The following is a 21,335-nucleotide window of genomic DNA, read 5'->3' on the forward strand; positions in this document are numbered from 1 at the left end:
GCACCAGTCACATTACGGCGGCTTCTAAATAATGGGGACAGGTTGGGTAGCCTAGTTGTTACAGCGTTGGCTCGTCAAGCCGAAGGCTTAGTTCGATTCCCCACATGGGTATTATGTGTGAATACACTTCCGTGATTGCTTGAATACTGATAAAAGCAGCATGAAACCATATTCACCTGATCACTCTAGATAATAGCATCTGGGCCAGCTAAAACAGTACGTGTTGTTGATAGTATGAGCAACACGCGCCGTCGGGGTGCGATGTAAGTGAGTGAGTGAGTATGGTTTTACGCCGATTTTAGCAATATTCCAGCAATATCACGGCGGGGGACACCAGAAATGGGCTTCACACATTGTACCCATGTCGGGAATCGACCCCGGGTCTTCGGCTTTGACCACTAGGCTACCCCCCCCCCCCCCCCCCCCCCCCCCCCGGGATACCATGCAAGGCAATCAATCAGGGCACAGAGGTAGACCAGTAGATCTTATATAATTCTTTTGACCGTTTCTGCACTTGTACACAAGGGACGTAATTCAAATTACCATATCCTTTTTATTAGTTTTAAGAAAAATCAGCAATGGTACTCTCGTGTCACTTGATCTTCTGGTTCATCGATCACTTGATTGTCTGGTTTGTTTACAGCCTGGCGTTGCATGGCAGGAGTACCACTGTGCTCCGTCAGGAAATAAATACTTGTTAATAGGGCAGGACATGCTTACCCTTTTCGTGTCATCATTGATTTTTAGTGGTCCACTCATATAATTTCCACAGTTTTTTGCCCTTTACGCCAAGAGGAATCTGGCCAAGTTATTCTCTTTTATGTTTCATGGAATCCCCAACCAGAAGTTCTAGAGCTAATGTACATACTCAGATGATATCACATCATGGGATGCTATTAAAACTCATGTTAACATTTGATCGAACATTTGGACATCACATACAGCTGTCGGATCATGTGCAAATACCAAGTTTGTGAGACGACTACCCAACATGTTATCGTAATGCAACTACACACATCTGAATAATGATTAGATAAAAGCGACAAAACAAATCATAAAGATTATCCACTAAATGCACAGTCCATTGTACGATCCCGTCTATGTCACAACCATGTGTTCATGAATCACTATCAATTAGTGTTCGCGAATAGGTATCACCCATCACAAACACATGCAAAGGCAAGCACATCACAAACACATGCAAAGGCAAACACATCACAAACACATGCAGAGACAGGCACATCACAAACACATGCAAAGGCAGCCATCACAAACACATGCAAAGGCAAACACATCACAAACACATGCAGAGACAGGCACATCACAAACACATGCAAAGGTAAACACATCACAAACACATGCAAAGGCAAGCACATCACAAACACATGCAAAGGCAAGCCATCACAAACACATGCAAAGGCAAGTACATCACAAACACATGCAAAGGCAAGCCATCACAAACACATACAAAGGCAAGCGCATCACAAACACATGCAAAGGCAAGCACATCACAAACACATGCAAAGGCAAGCACATCACAAACACATGCAAAGGCAAGCCATCACAAACACATGCAAAGGCAAGCACATCACAAACACATGCAAAGGCAAGCACTAACACTAACGGTTACGTACAGGATTTTGCACACCCGGACGTAACAACACACACAGGTATATGATCATAATCATGAAAAAGCCACATTTGTGAGGCGAATACCCCGAAATCACTCAGGTAATCTTCTGTACATGCCACTTATGGATTCTTATGAATTCACGATGGATGTTATCATATGCCAAAATCATACATGAGATGAATCGCGAACAATGTGTAATCAGGTGCCGATACCACGTATGTTGTTTGAATAGACCTCACGTGCCAAGATAACCCATTCACATGGTGCATGTTATCAGAAGCGGTGTGGCGAAATGGGGTTTAACGTCGCGTCAAAGATGATTGCATGTCTATAGCGACGTGCACACACCTGTGTGTGTGGCTGCTTGTACTAGTCCGTGTTGATGCCGATTTATAGTGCTATCCCACTGAGATACCATGCCGCAGTTTATTATCAGAAGCAATTACCCCCATGCTATTATGTACCAATATCATACATGTGATTGGTTGTAAACAATAGTATGTTGTTGGAACACCCACAATGTCATCACATACTAATATCATTTGATAAGCTGTGAACAATAATATATTTATAACCCAAATATGTGTGATTCTGGCATGCGACAGCTTGATGCGATAAAAAAAACAACAACGTAATATTCGCATTTAGTTATATTTATAGTAATTATATATAATATACAGAGAAAGTATCACAATATCATATTGATTTTACGAAACTCGTGTTAAAATGCATGTATTACCCTCGCTCTTGCTCGGGTAACACAAGAATTCTGACACTCGTTTAGTAAAACCAGTATGACATGCATAACCACACATGCTCGTAAAATAATCTCTATACATAATACCTAATATAAATATAATTAAATGCCAATATAACGTTTGTTGTTTGAATACCCCAAAGCTGTCCCATGCCAGGATCACACATATGATCATACAGGTGATCAGACATATGATCATACAGGTGATCAGTCATATGATCATACAGGTGATCAGACATTTGATCATACAGGTGATCACACATATGACCATACAGGTGATCAGACATATGATCATACAGGTGATCAGACATATGGTCATACAGGTGATCAGACATATGATCATACAGGTTATCAGACATATGATCATACAGGTGATCACACATATGGTCATACAGGTTATCAGACATATGATCATACAGGTGATCACACATATGATCATACAGGTGATCAGACATATGATCATAAGGTGATCATTACTGTAAGGGGCGGTCGGGTAGCCTGGTGGTTAAAGCGTTCGATCGTCACGCCGAAGACCCGGGTTCGAATCCCCACATGCGTACAATGTGTGAAGCCCATTTCGGGCACCCCCCGCCGTGATATTGCTGGAATATTGCTAAAAGCGGCGTAAAACCATACACACTCACTCATTGCTGTAACATTGCTGATTCTCACGCACTCACTGGTCAAAATCCCACCAGGACATATGATCATGCGAACACCTTAACACAACATATGTTAACACCACATGAATGTTGTAGACCAATCATGCTAACTGTAGGACGCCTGGCATTGTGGGAAGGTAAGGCTATACCAGTAATGATTTCAGATGTTCGAGGACAACAGTAACATCAAGTGTTCTGTAAGAAACAACTGTTTAAAGGACGTCAGAGGCATGTTTCAATAAATCTTAAATAAGCTTCTTCTCAAGCGTCTGTCAGAATCTGCCTATTTCATTTACTTTGTAAATATATCACACAAATATAATGACTTAAGCTTTACAATTTCTTCTATTGTAAGAAAGGGCAAATGAGGCTTTTCCTTCAGAATGAGAGCCAGTGTAATAACTGTGATGTTCACGTTATTTATTGGGAATATAATGAACGTTACTTTGTAGATACATTTCAATTCCAATTACAATATGCAATGTAATCACATTAACTGACAATAAAACTAGACACACTTTTATTTTCAAGTGTGTCTCCTTAAGACAGAAGTGCTTCTACTTCGTCAACCCTCAATGCCCCACACAGCTGACGGTTACGATTGAGATATATGTAACGTGAAAGAGATTGAGATCTATGTCCTCGTCTCTGTTAACAGTTTCATAAGATCATCTTAGTGAGAGTGAGTATGGTTTTATGCCGCAATAATCTTGCAATTTCAAGGCGGAAGATCATCTTAATGGGCCGCTACATGGGCCCACGTTTTGGATGATATATACAGCTTATACGTATATTGCTGAGACATAAAATAAACAGGTAAACAGTATCAATAATGGTGTTTGTCACACTCACAGGGCCGATGTATTCATGTGTTAACCTTATAATATACTCCTTATTATACTTATGAAACGAAATATAGAATCGACTGCAAGAAGAATCATTTTAATTTCTTTTTTAATTTTTAATTTCTTTTTTAATTTAATTTTTGAATCATGAATATTTTTAGATTGTTAGTAATTCATCATCATCATCATCATCATCATCATCATCATCATCATCATCGTTGTGTATTAATAATAATATCATTATTATGAATTTCGTTTGTTTAAATGTACCATTAATTATATCACAATGAGCATATGACTTCCCAACACCATTCTTAACATCTTATTGATTCTGATCTATTTGCGATGAATTACTAAAGTGCGTGAAATATGAAAGGCGATCTCCCATAAGATACAAAGGAAACACTCCGGAAGAGAAGCAAGCACGCCTAGCAATACACTTTTTACTGTTTGCCACACAGAGTTGTTCCATCAGGGGCAATGAGCGGTTTAACCTCTCCCCTTTCTGTAGCACAGAGTAAATACAATAATGCAAGCTGGCCGAGGACTCGTCTAGCGTCATGCACAAACAGGAGCCCCATCAGCCATCTTTCTGCACCGTATCCTCATTTACTGAGTCATCTTCGTCATAATTGCTGCCGGTGTCGTTGAAGATGGTGGGAGAGTGACTTGTCCTTGAAAGAGCAATTTCCAACTACACCTTATCAATCAATCCCATTCTGTTGCCATAAGAGCCCTGGGAGAAGATGAAAGAAGTGAATATTAATTTTATGCCTCTGTTCCTCTCCCCACATGTTCTTGTTTTACGCTTTTCACATACACCCAAGATATGCTGGTTGTTCAATGGACACCTCGGTGTATTATCTTCATGCTGCTACAAAACATGAAGGAGCTCCTGGAGAAAAATGAATGTTGCTGAATAGTAACCTTACTTGTCTGTTCCTGTCCATACGACTTCTTGTTTTAACCTCAGTTTTAACTCACGATTTTTGTTTCTATATAAATAAAAGTGACAAAATCAATTCTATAAGCACATGAAACTTCTGGTTTTAAGCGATTCCAATTATTTCAAGAGCATGTGTTCATGAATGACTATCAAAGAGCGATGATACAAGTGTTCGCGAAAGGTAAGCGTGTCCTGCCACACCGGTGGCACGTCACAAACACACGCAACGGCAAGTCAAATGTTCTCCTTAAACACACATGAACACATGGTACAAGTCAAAATAGGGAATTGCATTAGAAACATTTTTGTTACTTTTACCTCTAATGTGGTCATGTCATCCACATGTCTACTATAAAACTTTTTTTAATGTTTTACCGAGGCCTTGAATGTTGTAACCTTGATCGAACTATCAGCCTATACAGTGCGTGTGCGAACTCTGTAACCTTTCTGTTCAACTTAATCGATTCGTCTTGGTTGTTGTTCACCTTTCGAAGGCAACACTTAATGAGTGAGTGTGCTTTAGCGCCACTTTGAACAGTATTTCAGTTATATTTAAACCTGCAAGCTTGATGCCGGAGGAAAGACTAACGCTACAGAGGCCTCATTGGTTTACCACTTTGGTAAAACCCGCGAGGACGGTATGGTGCTGACAAATCTAGATACAGAATCAGATCGAATTTGGGATTCGGACCCAAGATAAGTGGTTTCTGACACGCCGAGGGACGCAAATCTGCACAGCGATGACGATGAACGGGGCATAAGGCGACTGGATACTTGTGCCCCCTAATACATGTACTTCGTGTTTTTGTAGATACCTCTATGTCAACATGGCTGTATTCCTACATCCACACTATCTTGACTGACTGATATAGAAGATTTAACGTGCGCTTTCCGACTGTAGCGTATTTCGCACACGGCACACTATCTTATTATTGGCCCCTTTATATATGTGCGTGTGCGTGTGCGTGTGCGTGCAGGTGTGCCTATGTTTGTGAATGAAAGAATAAATTCTTCTCTCCATTAAAAGGAGAATTCTTCATGCATTTTTATCATGTGTTATTCTGCCGATATCACCTTTATATATGTGCGTATGCGTGTGCGTGTGCGTGCAGGTGTGCCTATGTTTGTGAATGAAAGAATAAATTCTTCTCTCCACTAAAAGGAGAATTCTTCATGCATTTTTAACGATGTTATTCTGCCGATATCACTTAATGTTTCATATCTGAAAGCCACTGATATTCTTTTGACATTCATCATCTATTTTTCTTGCCTAACTTATGAGCTGCGATTACACAGACACAGAGTTCTCATTTTAGTTCGTAACACTCAGCAAGCATTGAAATGTATATACGTTATTTAGCTGGGTATATCGGTGCTCGCGATAACGCTTAAAAGTTAACTCAACAAAGTCATTGCCAAATGCAACATATTGGTCATGTATTTGAAAGATGCTGCCAGTTGTTTATGTCGCTATGGAAGTCAAACAGGGATGTGATCATCACCTGTTTCCTTTGTCTTCTTTTAAACATTCGAAAAGGTTTCATGCTTGTGAAAACTCTTCAACCTGCAAGATCTGTTAAGGGGGTCCTGCGAAATGAAAAACACTACATATGCGTCATACTCAGGGTTTTGAAGCACCTGAATTTAACGTTAATGTATTTTTCATATGTCTACATGGTAAATTATGTTGTTAAAAAATTAGATCTATTTTAAGGAAATTCAATATTTTACAGATGTACTTTATACGTTCTTATCAATGCTTGTACTTTCTAGACTATGGTCAACAGACGTAGTTTTCAATACATTTTAATCTAATCTTCTTCGTTTTCACCGTCTTGCCGTGGTAACATCTGGTTCATATTCATATCCTTTGAAACCAAGTGGAAATGTCTTTCGTAAATTGGCGTGCACTGTGTAAGTGAGATAGGTGATTCGTTACGATTTATACGCATGTACAAATATACAAAACCATATGCAATTAAGCCTAGGAAAAATAAAGTGGCAGTTATTGAGCAATAATATGCTTTAACGGTTGTTTATCTTATAGTTATTGTCTCTGTTTACAAATGTTAAACGTAATATATATTACGAAATGCCATCTAGTAAAGTACACATTGTCCAAAGCAGCATACGAGATAATATATCAACCTTCATGTCAAACGAAGAGGAATCAACATCAGGGCGAATGTATAATTGATCACGTATGTGTGAAGATGGAGCATTGTAAAATACGGAAGCGTATGTAAATCTTAAACGTAGCAGTCAATATCTTTGGCTGTGTCCAATAGAACATGGCTTATGACTGCCGTTATTACTCAAGGGAGAACATGTATGCTAGAGTGATCTCCCTTGAGTCAAGATCATATTTTGGTTAATATGTTAGTAATCTGGTGGAGTTTTCCCCGAGAATAAGTGACCTATATGTACTCATAAAAATATTGTCACAGTTGTATAGGTGTAACCAAGTTAAAAAGAACGAAAGCATCTGCATATAAAGAGCAAGGTTTTCCGATGTCTCTAGGAGTGATTGGTGAATTGTGTTAACGCCGCTTTTAACAGTATTCCAGTTATATCATAGCGTGTCAGCTTAATGTGGGAGGGAAGCCCGAAGTGATGCAGGACTCAGGCGTTTACCACTTCTGTGAAACCCACGACCATGGTATGGTGCTGACAAACCTAGAAACATAATCGGGGCGAACCGGGATTCGAACCCACAATTATAGGTTTCTGGCGTGCCCAAGCTTAAGGGAAGCAACTCTGCACAGCGACTTGTTGCGCCTCAGACGACTGGGGCACCTGTGCCCCCTGATGTCTCTAGGAACGTCATGACTATAGATGTACATGTAGAATGTTGAAAGGTAGCATATTTTTTCACATTTTAAGTTCAACATTCACTAAGCCTTCATATTAAGCTATTATTGACGTTTTCAACTCGCTTTGTATTTTCTCCTTGATATTAGATTAGATTTTATTAGTTTCTCTTAGGATACAAATCGGATTTTTGTACCAAAAACGTTTCAATCAACGTTTTTACTTTCAAAGCCATGGTTAAGTCATTCCAGGAATGCTATTGTCTGCATTGAGAGGACATAAGTAAATATGACAGGCTGCTTGTCAACTTGTCATCTAATGCTTTGACCTTTACGGGAGTTTGCACACTTTCTTATTCACTGGCACCGTTTCGTTCAATGAAAAGTGTGAATGGTGGTTGTTTCCAAAGGAGCAGGACATGTTTACCCTTTTCGCGAACACCTGATGCGATCCATTTATATAATTGTCTTCACTATTTTGGAATAGGGATGGAATCTGTTTCGACAGATACTCAATACTGATTATTGTCTGGCGTTGACGTTTAAAATTTACTACTTTAAAGAATATCACGTTCTTACGACTCACGTTCAAAAGTTTTCGGAATCAAGGTTACAACAGTCAAACCTTCAGTAAAGCTTTAAAACGTTTTATGGGAGACATGTAGAGGACTTTTTGTCCAAGTATGACGAATCAGTGACAGAAATGTCCAATGTAATTTCCAGTTTTGACTTGAAGCACATGTTCTCGTGAACAATTGAGTTTGTTTTGTGTTTGTTTGTTGTTTAATGCCGCACTCAGCAATAGACCAGACAATCCAGTGATTGAGATCATGAATCGATCCACGTAACTGGGATACGATGACATGCATGAACCACGTCAGCGAGCCTGACCACCCGATCCCGTTAGTCGCTTCTTACGACAAGCATAGGCGCCATTTACGGCAAGCATGGGTTGCTGAAGACCTATTCTACCCCGGATCTTCAAGGGGCAGGTGAACAATTGACTTGCCTTTAAATGTATTTGAAATGGGTGCGACCAGTGGGGCAGGATACGCTGACCTTTTTTTCGAACACCTATTTGACAGTGACACATAGGCATGGATCATGATACAGTCAGAACTGTACAGGCGAGTTTCTTTGGATCATGGAAAGGGTTTTGTTTTTGTTTATTTGAAATGTTCAGTTAATATTATTATCGTGCAAATGGCATGTTCATCTTCATACAATTGGTTCGCTAATAAAGTGAAAATATAAAGGGAAAGTTACTATCACAACACAACACAAAAACGCATGTTACTGGTTTATCCTGTACAGCTTCTGTGATAGCAAATTCGCTCTTCTTAGCCGTGACACATTTCATTGAAATAAATCCTTCATCCACTTTTATGCAAAGTGTGTAATGGGAATCTGTTTGGAAGCCCTTGCACCTATAACTCTATCTCATCTACATCATTGGTTCATCGCACTGCAGAAAGAGCTGCCGATTGGTATAGTGTGCTGGTAACACGCTCATTGGTGTCAGTCAGTGGAGTCTTTGGTGGAGTGACAAGGAAGAAGTACGACCATGTCTCTTAAGCAAGCCTTCGTCTCCACCAAAGGAGTTTTATTGCTCTTTCCCCGTGATGGATGGTCTGCGGTGCCACCAGGTCCTAGCAGGGTTAATTTCTTTCAGTCCCTCGCCCGTAAGTTATTTGATTTCGGACTAGGAGTGGAACCCTCTGTGAAGTGCTTTGTTAGGCTATTCGATATTTTTATCCACTCTTCTGGTGTCTAAATCTGCTTTACCTGATGTCAGTAAGGGTTTCTGGAGAAGATTCCTCTGTGTCTGGAATCGTTACTACATCACCAGACAATTAGGTGGACTTTCGACATGGTGAAAATTGCCAGTTGGTGAACTACATCGTACCAAGATGTCCATGTAAAAACATAGCTTCTTTTTTTAATCATCTTCCACAGTTTCCTAAGTTTCATTGGCACGTTTTAGTATGAATAATGATAGAGCCTTTCTTAAGCATTAGTGGGTTTCGTTATGGCCTACAAAATTACAGTGCAGATGAAATCGAATGTCAGGGGATTTGGCTGTTTTCGTAGACGACCAGGCGTGAGTGATCATTTCTAAACATGGTCTTGCCGAACTGTGTTTTTGCCGTAGTTAGCATATTAACTGCACGTTGGGATAAAGTGCATGAATATAACTTGGCATATCAAATGCCAGGATTGTCTTACAATCGACGCCATCTTTTTTTTCGGATTTGCATTTAATTCATTTGAATCACTGCCCTGTTTCTATGTTTGGGGAGTTGACTTTCAACTTACTCACTCACTCACTTTGCATTTGTATTAAAGTCATTTGAACCACTACTCTCTCTATACATCGACGCTTGGGTAGTTGGGTTAAAAGGTCTTTATTGACATGATAACACAATACTGACTGTAAGCGTTTCTACATTTAATTTATATTTATGAGGCATGCACATACGTATACTCACATGTAAGATACAAACCCCTTTTAGTATGACAACGTGAATGAATGAGTGAGTGAGGAGGAAGTGTTTGACGCCGGTTTCAGCGACTTTCTTGCCAGATATGGGCCACACACATCGTACTCATTTGAGGAATAGTTAAATTGTAGCCACAAAACTAATTCCGTATTCATAAGAATTCTCTTCAAAAACAGATTCGATTGTACGATTCCGACTAAATCATGAGAATGTGTTTATGAATAACTATCTGTTAGTGATGATACCAGGTGTTCGCGAAAAGGCGAGCGTATCCTGTCCAAAGGGCACCGTCACAAACACATGCAAAGGCAAGACAATTGTTCACCTGAAAATACACGGGAACAATGACCAAATTCTCTTGGAAGACAACGGACTACCAGATAATATTTGAGAAACCTTACTTCTAGGATATATACTTCTAAGATTGTTGTTTATTCATTGAATATAATTATAATTTTGTGTATATGCGATTGGTGCGATTTCTTTTTTATGAAAAATACCAATTCATCGTACCGCGTATGACAGAAGAAGTCATGCACATTGTGCCATCTGTCACTGAACACTACATGACGCACAGTGTTCATTTTTATAAACCTAAATTGAATTGGGCATGACAACTGCGCCTTGTATTTCCAAATTGCTATGATCAGTTTTGTGAAATGACGGGCGTCCATGGCATGGAAGTTGAAATGCGCTTTTTAGGAGGCAATAAGGCACGTGACAATACCAGTGGTCGCCACCAAACTTAGAAACACTGTTTTTACAGTGGGGACGCCTCGAGGATCATGCTATAGGAATATCACCCATAAATCGATCCATTGGCTATAAAAAGGTATTACTGACGTTGGAAATACGCCATAAAAAACCAGCCGGTGCGTTTTTAAGAGTTCAACATATTAAGAACTTCGATTGAAATTCAAGTCGTGGAAATTGAGTGTTCCGTAAAGTAGAATTTAAAGTGACGCTCTTGCAGAAAGCTCACCAAATCAATTAGGGAGGATTTACCTTAAAATCCAGCGGAGAATGGTTGTTTTTGCTTCATTCCAAATCACAGAATTCCCGTTTGTTGTTCATTCCACCCATCCTTTGAGACAGTAATCATCTTAATCGACAGTTTTCGGATTAATTTGTAATTTGAGCATACAAAAACGTGTTCGTTTAGATGCTGATGCTTCCAAAGAGACTCTTTACTTAAAGGGCGAGGCAAACAAATTTTAAACCGTCATACCGAATTACGCAATATGGAACCGAAAAAAATTCTCCAACATCGCAGAGTGTGACGCTGATTGAAATAGGACATGGGGCACCGAGAACAAATAGGACATGGGGCACCGAGGGCAAATAGGACATGGGGCACCGAGGGCAAATAGGACATGGGGCACCGAGAACAAATAGGACATGGGGCACCGAGAACAAATAGGACATGGGGCACCGAGAACAAATAGGACATGGGGCACCGAGGACAAATAGGACATGGGGCACCGAGGACAAATAGGACATGGGGCACCGTGGGCAAATAGGACATGGGGCACCGAGGAAAAATAGGACATGGGGCACCGAGGACAAATAGGACATGGGGCACCGAGGACAAATAGGACATGGGGCACCGAGGACAAATAGGACATGGGGCACCGAGGACAAATAGGACATGGGGCACCGTGGGCAAATAGGACATGGGGCACCGTGGGCAAATAGGACATGGGGCACCGTGGGCAAATAGGACATGGGGCACCGAGGACAGATAGGACATGGGACACCGAGAACAAATAGGACATGGGGCACCGAGGACAAATAGGACATGGGGCACCGAGGACAAATAGGACATGGGGCACCGAGGACAAATAGGACATGGGGCACCGAGGACAAATAGGACATGGGGCACCGAGGACAAATAGGACATGCGGCACCGAGGACAAATAGGACATGGGGCACCGAGGACAAATAGGACATGGGGCACCGAGGACAAATAGGACATGGGGCACCGTGGGCAAATAGGACATGGGGCACCGTGGGCAAATAGGACATGGGGCACCGTGGGCAAATAGGACATGGGGCACCTAGGACAAATAGGACATGGGACACCGAGGACAAATAGGACATGGGGCACCGTGGGCAAATAGGACATGGGGCACCGTGGGCAAATAGGACATGGGACACCGAGGACAAATAGGACATGGGACACCGAGGACAAATAGGACATGGGGCACCGTGGGCAAATAGGACATGGGGCACCGTGGGCAAATAGGACATGGGGCACCGTGGGCAAATAGGACATGGGGCACCGAGGGCAAATAGGACATGGGGCACCAAGAACAAATAGGACATGGGGCACCGAGGACAAATAGGACATGGGGCACCGAGGACAAATAGGACATGGGGCACCGAGGACAAAAAGGACATGGGGCACCGAGGGCAAATAGGACATGGGGCACCGAGGACAAATAGGACATGGGGCACCGAGGGCAAATAGGACATGGGGCACCAAGAACAAATAGGACATGGGGCACCGAGGACAAATAGGACATGGGGCACCGAGGACAAATAGGACATGGGGCACCGAGGACAAAAAGGACATGGGGCACCGAGGGCAAATAGGACATGGGGCACCGAGAACAAATAGGACATGGGGCACCGAGGGCAAATAGGACATGGGGCACCGAGGGCAAATAGGACATTGGGCACCTAGGACAAACTACAAAGGTCAGACACCGGTGTAAAACACTGCCGAGGAACCATTATAGAATCTTGATAGAAGTAAACCTCTTTAATCTGGAAACCACACACTACGGTGATTACTGTTGGGGCTGAGGATATTGAATTAGGACGTTACTACATGTTCGTGTTCATAATAAGACAAATCCAGACAATCTTTATGAGTAACCATCTAAATAACGTGTTTCACCCTATTCTCAAGTATTTGAACCACATGAATCTTCTTCATAGGGGGCGGTCGGGTAGCCTAGTGGTTAAAGCGTTCGATCGACACGCAGAAGATCCGGGTTCGATTCCCGACATGGGTACAATGTGTGAAGCCCATTTGTGGTGTCCCCCGCCATGATATTGCTGGAATGTTGCTAAAAGCGGCGAAAAACCATACTCACTCACTCACTCACTCACTCACTCCTCAACATAGTCCCCCGCTGTACTGGCTACAGTGTGATTTGAAATGTGTCGATAAATGTATTTTTTCAAGGAATTTAATGCCTATTCATGAATATGAAATTTACAGTGTCACATGTATGAACCAGTCACATGTGATGCTTGTATTAACAGGTCACCGTGGCGCCTGTATGAACCGGTCACATGTGATGCTTGTGTCAACAGGTCACTGTGGTACATGTATGAACCGGTCACATGTGATGCTTGTGTCAACAGGTTACTGTGCCACATGTATGAACCAGTCACATGTGATGCTTGTGTCAACAGGTTACTGTGCCACATGTATGAACCGGTCACATGTGATGCTTGTGTCAACAGGTCACTGTGGTACATGTATGAACCGGTAACATGTGATGCTAGTATTAACAGGTTACTGTGCCACATAACTGATATTTTATTATAGATGTCAAACACATAGTTAACTATTGCCCTAATTACACTGAACTAAAATTTCACAAAGGCATCGTTTTCAAAGACTGTACTTTAGCATCATTCAGAGGAGCATAGACTCTCTACACCAATTTTTAAGATTATGTTTAACTGTTGTATACATTTAAGAAAACGTGACATTGATGTAAGAAAAGCTCAAATGAAAATCGAAGTAATCATTTCACGGTTTACGTCATGAGCCAAATCTACAGGTCAGAGGTCATTCACCTGGCAGAGTTGAATAAGGATGATACCACAATCAATTAGTGTTACACACTAACGAGATCTCATAGCGGATAGCTTCGGTAATCTTTCCTGTGGATACACGGAACAATGCTAGTTGATTGCCAGTTGGTAGAATAGAACCTAATAATTGCCCCAATCTCAGGATATAGGCGATCCATACTGCAAGAGAAGTGCAAATATGCTCCAACGCATGAGGAAACGTTCCTCCTCTGAAACGCCGTGTTTGTCATCCGATAATAACTATGGTCAAGCAATTCCTGACCATTCTACTCGGCCATTCTCACCGTGTAAGTTTAGGCTATGGTAATGTTAGAACCTTCGGCCCGTTTCCTTAGAGCTGTCGTTATTTAGATATAGTTCAATACCCGCATTTGATCATTCCAATGTAAAGGTCAGAACTATATTGCTTACGACTCTAGTGTTTACCATTCTCTTCGTGGTGAGATTATCGTGATGATCTTGCTATTCTTCAAGGGTTCCGATAGGTTATCCAGTTGGCACAACGATTACCAAACTTACCGAAGTGATCATTTTGAATTATTTACAGTTGTCTCATTTTTATAATTACCTTTCTGGAAACCGTTAATGGCACGCTTGTGAAAACAGACTTCAGTGCTCTGTTGCTAGCGCTTTTTACTCATCAAAATATGGACATAAGATGTCAATATTTCATATGATCATAAAGAACGGTGTCTATTTCACTGCACTGACGTGTGTGAGAATGATACTTTTCGAAGGTAATTGGTCGATCCCAACACAAGGTGTCAGTATGATTCCGAAGTAAAGACATTTGATGAAGTTTGGTATGCAGCTTGCCAGGACACGTGAATGTAAATCAAGAAGCTCCGTCGTGTATTCCTGAGTACAACCGGGTGAAACCATGTATGGCGATCTAGATACTTCGCACTAAGTCGTGATTGCATCTCTGGGGATTCTTGGGATTGTTGGTCCTTTCTGGTCAACATTGCAATCAAACATCATCCATTCTGGTCAACATTGCAGTCAAACATCATCCATTCTGGTCAACATTGCAGACAAACATCATCCATTCTCGAGGACATTGCAGTCAAACATCATCCATTCTGGTCAACATTGCAGTCAAACATTGTCCATTCTGGTCAACATTGCAGTCAAACATCATCCATTCTGGTCAATATTGCAGTCAAACATCATCCATTCTGGTCAACATTGCAGACAAACATCATCCATTCTGGAGGACATTGCAGTCAAACATCATCCATTCTGGTCAACATGGCAGTCAAACATCATCCATTCTGGTCAACATTGCAGTCAAACATCATCCATTCTGGTCAACATTGCAGTCAAACATCATCCATTCTAGTCAACATTGCAGTTAAACATTATCCATTCTGGACAGCATGGCAGTCAAACATCATCAATTCTGGACAACATTGCAGACAAACATCATCCGTTCTGGTCAACATTGAAGCCAAACATCATCTACTCTGGTCTGAAGCCCCGCTTTCTCCATTTTGGTCAACACTGTAGTCCCCCTTCTGTCATTGTGATACTCAATCCCAGTCTTCTAATTGACCTATTTTGCTGTGCAGAATTGTGTCCCTAAGGCGTTCGTGGATTCGTCCCAGATTCGCCCTGATTAGTGGTATCTTAGTTTGTCAGCACCACACCCGGAGTCCGCTCCCTGATCTGTACCACTCTAAGCGTGTCTCCAACACTAAGCTGACAACGTGACGTTAGTGAAATGCTTTCCAAATAAAAATAAATTCAAATGACTGATCAACAGAACATGTAAACAGGAAAATTTCCCCAATTTAATTAAAAGCGATAAAACCTTTTTCCATAAACATAAGAATTATCTGCTCAAAGCAGAAAAGATTGCACGTTTCGACTATCATGAGCAGGTTTTTATGAATCACTATAAAAAAAGGGATGATACTAGGTGTTGGAGAAAGGGTCAGCTAACCCTGCCCCACCGGTGGCATCCGTCACACAGGCAGGTCATATCCCATATGTTCATCTTAAAAGGTACGGGAACATATAGTACAAGTCAAATAGGTATTTGCAAAGACATGTTTTTTGTCACAGACGCGTCAGCTTTATAAAAGTCCTCCACGTGTCTACCATAAAACATTTTGAAAGCTTTATTGAGGCCTTTGATGTTGTAATCGTGCTCAAACATCTCTGCCTTGAACGAGCATACTCGATTTGTTTAAAACAAGTGTGAAATGTAGATACCAAAGGTTAGAGCTGCAGGAATATTGCTCGACAATAAAGGAAAATTGACTATTGAAAAGTCAAAAGTACCTCTTGCCACACAGCCGAGACGTTTTTATTACTTCGAATCCTTATGCACATCTTCCCGAGGCAAGAGAGTTCACTGACTTTGAAAGTCCAGTTTCCACCCTTGCCGAACTAGGCTGGAATTCCTGGGTTCGATCGTGGCGTCACCAGTGGCTAGTACGAGTTATGTCCCTTCTAAGCCTCTCCTATGGACCAATCAGAATCAACTTCTCGTATCACTTGCATTTGCTTCAAACAAAATGGCGGCATCCAGTAAAGACGATCTGATCGATAATCGAGATCTGTGTTGTGATAAAACGGATCTTACATCGCGAAGTGCATCAAATCACGTGAGCACCTTGATTATGATTTGGAAAATATGTATTGACACCGAGTTGGCGGTGCACATGTTTAGCAAATCCTGCAATCGACCGAAATCTGCATGACAGTTTACGAACCGGATTTCGATTTCACAGCGCGATTTTGATTGGAATATGCATAGACTCGTTAGTCCAGCCAAAATCTAACTCCATAAAACCAGCTTAGTTCGGCAAGGGTGGAAACTGGACTTTTATGGTCAGCTAACTCTCTTACCGCGGAAAGATGCCTTATGCACACATCTAAATGTGAAGCAGGCGAGGTGGTGTCACTGGTCTTTCTGAATCTCCTTTAACAAAACCCCTTGAACCAGGTTCTTAATGCATTTTGTCCTGCATCTGGAACTGATGTAACTGTTTATAAAAGTGTAAAAAAAGTAACTGTTAGCTAACATTCACATGACCATTGATACCAAAACACCTTGTTTTCGTAACTTACGTTTCTTTAAAAGTGTTATAACTTCAAAAGTGCTACGTGTGGTTTAAGTAGTTTATCGTGTAAAATGTTCACCGTGGTGCGGAAACATGATTCTTAAGGTTCGATACCGTGGCCTTCTTATATAGTTCAACTGTCAAAAAAGGTGTTCTGCGAAAATTATATTATTGGAAGACCTTTGTGTAATCCTTTTCTGACATTTTGATTCACAACATATTAACTGGTCTTTTGTGGCACTTAACTTCAAATCAAATTTACACCATAATGCCTCCTATGAATTAAAATCTATTTTCCAGAATCGATCTTCGATTTCCAGTGCCAGGGATATTGCATTATGAAAGTAATGTATACGGTCGTTTAGGCAAGGCTATGAATCTGATCTAAACGAAGCATGCACTGGTTACCGTGAACTAAATCATAATCAAAGTTTGAATGTAGCCAAACTAATATTTTAAGGATTTAATCGAAGGGAAATATCAATAATCCCGTTCTTAAACGATAATGTTTCATTAATGATCTTCATAGGAGAAAAAATCCCAATCAATATTTGACTTCATGCAAAATCGTTTCAAAAGCAATCAGTAGGTTGCCATAATATAAATCAATGACAATATTCTCATATGTCGCATTCGCTAACAGAATAAACTGTTTTCAGGGTTAAACTCTTTCATTTTCTGCAGGTTTTTACGAGGTTTTAATCATTTTGTTATTACTGTAATGACTAGGCAGGCTCAGACGCGCACTTGGAATATACGATCTGGTAGGTTCGATAGCGCCAGCAAGGTTGAATTTTACAAGGACATAACCCGGACTGAATCAGTCGTGGGCCAAGGCCGCTTACACGGTGAACTCACAACGTAGTTCAGTGCACATTTAACATCCTATACTTTTATTTATAACGTTCGTTTGATGGGTGTTATGTTCCTCGTTTCAATGATCATTAATTATGGGGAAAACAATTGCAGTTTTATGTTAAGTATGGATGCGTCATGGCAATCGTAGTCGGGTAAACGAGATTGGTTGCACGTTCGCTAGGCATGACTGACATGCCAGTGAAATAGAAAGATCAAACATCTGTCTGTTGAAACAAACATTTTCTTCGTTTATAACATTGGTCACGCATATTCCCCAGTGTTTTAAAGTTTTCAACTGCCAAACTTTATTGTCCAAAACCGTACTGAAACTGCATTGGTCGCGTTATCGCAGGGTTGTCCACTGAGAGAATTTCCAGAACACGAAACGATGCTTCGTATCTTTTATGACCATAGGTGCATGAAGGGTGAATTTCCTCCAATGTTACAGGGTCTTTGAAGGTTTTAATGTTCTCGCCCACGATAAAAACACGCATATGGAGATTTTAAGAATGCCAACGAGGGAAAGGACATTTCTTTTACGTTGATTGGCCAATCATATTGTTTCTAGTCTGAAGTGGGAAGTTGGACAAAACTTGAAGGAAAGTTGTTTTAATAAAGATGGACTGCCCACGCGGTGGGACTGAAGTATCACATTCGATTGGTGTTTTTGTCCACACAGGTTTACCGCTCACAAGTGCTACCATTCCATTATATTATCGTTAGTGTGTCAGCCTGAAATATTGAATCTCTCTCTGCCACTTGTCTTCCCAATTCTCTTGTCTTAACTATGAATAGGGATACGTCGAATACCACTTTCAGAATTTCCCTTCTAATTGGTGCTGTCTGGCACGCCACCAAAATGAACTGATTTCGAGATGGTTTCTCCAAGTAGCTGGACGTTAGACTAGCATATTGCATTCAGACGTCTTCCCCTCGAGCCAGCCCAAATCGAATTCCCAGAGTTATTGGGACCTATGACACTGAAATAGCTGACCTATCTTTAGAGCGGTGTAGAGGGAGTCAGCATGAATAGCAGAGAGCACCTATATACCTTTCTTGTGGTGTTCGCCATTCGGAGTGTCCACTTAATTCAATTCTGACTTTATTGTGCATTCTCTAAGGACTTTTATTGTATATTTGATGTAATATCCCTAAAGTATAGATATGAGTTATTGAATTGCCTGTGCCTGCCTAAGAGTCTGCATTGGATGACTCTTGACGACGTTTTGTTGTATACGCATTATTGTCCACGGTATATCATTATGCCTGTGCTGAGAATACTTGTTTTTCGTGGTTCGTTTTCGCGTTGCCATCACAATAGTGTGGTTCTAGGGCGTTTGTTTGTTTATTAATTAACGCCTCACTCAGCAAAATTCCAGGTGTATGACGGTGGTCTGTACAAGACAATCTAGTGATTGACGTCATGAGCATCGATATACCTAATTCAGATACGACGACAGGGAGCCTGACCACCCGATCCTGTGAGTCGACTTTTATGACAAGCATGGGATGCTGAAGATCAACCTACTCCGGAACCTTGACGGGACGTAGTAGATGGAGTAGTGACGTCTTTGTGCTGTTGCGAAGGATGCGTACGATAACAGGCACGAAATCATCAACAACATCGGTGTCGAATCCACGATTTTTAAAAAGAGATGCACACAATTGTCTGGAATTCAACAAATAAGAGCGTCAAAACCATTTCCATAATCAAAAGCTAAAAGCAGAGTCCAGTGACATGTTAGCGTATCCTGCCGACGCGCCCGTCACAAACACACGCAAAGGCAAATCAAACAGATTGAAAAACGCCCCCTTCTCTCGCGATTCGCCAGTTGGCTTTACCTTAACAACGATTGCCGAAACTCAACATAAATGTCAATTCAATAAAAATATCAGAAATTCATATACGTCACATTGAATAAAATAACAGACATACCAAACAAGACAATGCCACTAAACTCGTATTAGTATTATGTCGTGTGCAATTATCTTGACCTCAATGCATCTCCCGTCACGTGTGAAGGTCTTGTAGATCTGGATGTAGTAATCCTGACTGAAATACATAAACCATGCCATTCCTTTTCAGATAAACTGTCCCCGTAGGCTTCTGCAGCACCTGCTGCTTGAGACAGTGTGGCGCTAGGGTGGTCACAAGATGTGTTTCTGACATGCAATGGGGCGAGGTTCAGTTGAGAAGGGGAAGGGTTTGGTGTGGGTTGAGAATAAGATGGGGGTGGGAAGGGGATGGCAAAGGGATGGCGTTGGGGGTGGGTTGGGGATTGGAAGGGGAGACGATGGGGATGGGTCTAGGGATGAAGATGAGGATGGGGATGGGAGAGGAATTGCCAAGGAACAAATATAAACATAATCAATTTTGGTTAATACATGACAATATGAGTGTGCCATTTTATAAAACTTGTGTGCCACTTCATTGATTTACCTTTGCATGTGTTTGTGACGGTTGGAATAAGGATTTTTTAGAAAGATGCGGCCGGGCATCGAACCACGATGCTCCATACACAAAATGTGTAGGTGCTCCATACACAAAACCACAAAGGCGGTCTTGTATATAAATATATAATGAAAGTGTATAAATAAAAATAATCCCACATAAAAACGAAACCTGTCACATTAATAATCACCATTTAAGTAGGAATTTATCAACCGCTTTACATTTGTGTACTGGTCTAAGAATGTCATAAAAAGAAGGCCATACGATCAAAACACAAACATGTTACAATTCTCTTGTTGTGCATATAAAGCAATGTAATGATTACACCTAATAGACGATTTCACTGCAGGCGAAGTAATTAAACATGCCAAACAGATCCATTACCCGACGTTCATCAGCGACTATATTAAGTAGCTAGAGTTTATGTTCTCGTTTCTAGGAGCATTGCCAAAGGTCCTATTCACATTAACCAGTGTATTAGTATAATTGGAGTCGTCATCACGTTGAATGCCTTTATTCCTCAATGGTTTCTGGAGGTGCGGTGGTTGTTTTATACGTTATCAAATAAAGCACATTCTCGTAGTGCTGAGTAGCGAACATGGTGGGCGGTATAAGCATTAAGTTCTATCCTGACAGTGTGCTTTTAGCTCACGATGGGAAACCAATACGGTTCCATGTGGTGTGCTTGAACAGCTTCCTGATTATCCAACCGAAAACGCCCCTGTTGTGTATACGCTATGCTGAATCAGTTTCCATTTTATTTTTTAAGTGTAATAAATGCCTGATATAACATTTATTTGTCTGATGATCCCCTTGTGAGGCATGTCAAGACTAATGGTGAAAACAAGGCATTCCACAGTTTTCGTAAACGAGCCAAGAATGTGGGACATAATCTCAATGCCAGTGTTGATTTTTTGATGGTTCTGTACTGCTGAACGGTACAGAAATGAGTGTCAACCAAGCGAA

General features: G+C 41.1%; 1 protein-coding gene across 4 annotated transcripts in view; it reads left to right on the forward strand.

Moving 5' to 3' along the window:
- LOC124148703 (5-hydroxytryptamine receptor-like) overlaps window positions 1-21,335 on the forward strand; it is a 205,527-nt gene that overhangs the window by 90,473 nt on the left and 93,719 nt on the right. The window lies entirely within an intron of this gene.

The sequence above is a fragment of the Haliotis rufescens genome, unplaced genomic scaffold (assembly GCF_023055435.1).
Source record: "Haliotis rufescens isolate VD_foot unplaced genomic scaffold, xgHalRufe1.0.p SCAF_69, whole genome shotgun sequence".
Classification (NCBI taxonomy): Eukaryota; Metazoa; Mollusca; class Gastropoda; order Lepetellida; family Haliotidae; genus Haliotis; species Haliotis rufescens.